Genomic DNA, 1134 nt, shown 5'->3' with positions numbered 1-1134 from the left:
GGAGACCGGCGTGAGAGGTGGGAATCCCGCGGCCTTCGTGTTCGTCCCGCGCCCAGGTCGGGTGCGCTTGCAGTAGGGGGTTACAAGCGTCCACGCGGGAGAGGGAGCGAGCGGCTTCAAGCGAGCGCCTGTCTCGTCCTCGTCCCCGCACGGCCAACCCTCTCTAAGAGGGCCCTGGTCCTTCCTTTTATAGGCGTAAGGAGAGGATCCAGGTGTACAATGGGGGGTGCAGCAGAGTGCTACGTGTCTAGCGGAGGAGAGTTAGCGCCCTAAGTACATGCCGTTGTGGCAGCCGGAGAGATTTTGGCACCCAGCTGGTGTGATGTCGTGGTCGTCGGAGGAGCGATGGAGCCTGGCGGAGGGACAGCTGTCGGAGCTGTTGAGTCCTTGCTGACGTCCTCTTGCTTCCGTAAGGGGGCTGAGAGCCGCCGTCGTCACAGAGTATGTGGGGCGCCATCATTGCCTATCTGGCGGAGCGAGCCAGATGGGACGCCGGTCTTGTCCCCGTGGCCCGAGTCAGCTCAGGGTAGGGTGATGATGGCGCCTCCTGTCGACGTGGCTGGTCTGCGCCCTAGGTTGGGCGATGTGGAAGCTCCTCCGGAGCCGAGGTCGAGTCTGTCTTCCGTGGCCGAGGTCGAGTCCGAGCCCCTGGATCGGGCGAGGCGGAGACCGTCGGCTGAGGTCAGGGCGTAGTCCGAGCCCTGGGGTCGGGCGGAGCGGAGTTCGTCGTCTTCTGGGGCTGAGCCCAAGTCCGAGCCCTGGGTCGGGCGGTGCGGAGTTCGCCGTCTTCTGGGGCTGAGCCCAAGTCCGAGCCCTGGGTCGGGCGGTGCGGAGTTTGCCGTCTTCCGGGGCTTAGCCCGAGTCCGAGCCCTGGGTCGGGCGGAGCGGAGTTCGCCGTCTTCCGGGGCTTAGCCCGAGTCCGAGCCCTGGGTCGGGCGGAGCGGAGTTCGCCGTCTTCCGGGGCTTAGCCCGAGTCCGAGCCCTGGGTCGGGCGAAGCGGAGCTTCCTATGGTGCCTGCGGCCGGGCCTGACTGCCTGTCAGCCTCACTCTGTCAAGTGGCACCACAGTCGGAGCGACGCAGGCGGCGCTGTCTTTCTGTTAGGCCGGTCAGTGGAGCGGCGAAGTGACGGCGG

Source organism: Zea mays, chromosome 10, assembly GCF_902167145.1.
Source record: "Zea mays cultivar B73 chromosome 10, Zm-B73-REFERENCE-NAM-5.0, whole genome shotgun sequence".
Lineage (NCBI taxonomy): Eukaryota > Viridiplantae > Streptophyta > Magnoliopsida > Poales > Poaceae > Zea > Zea mays.
This window is presented reverse-complemented; position numbering follows the sequence as displayed.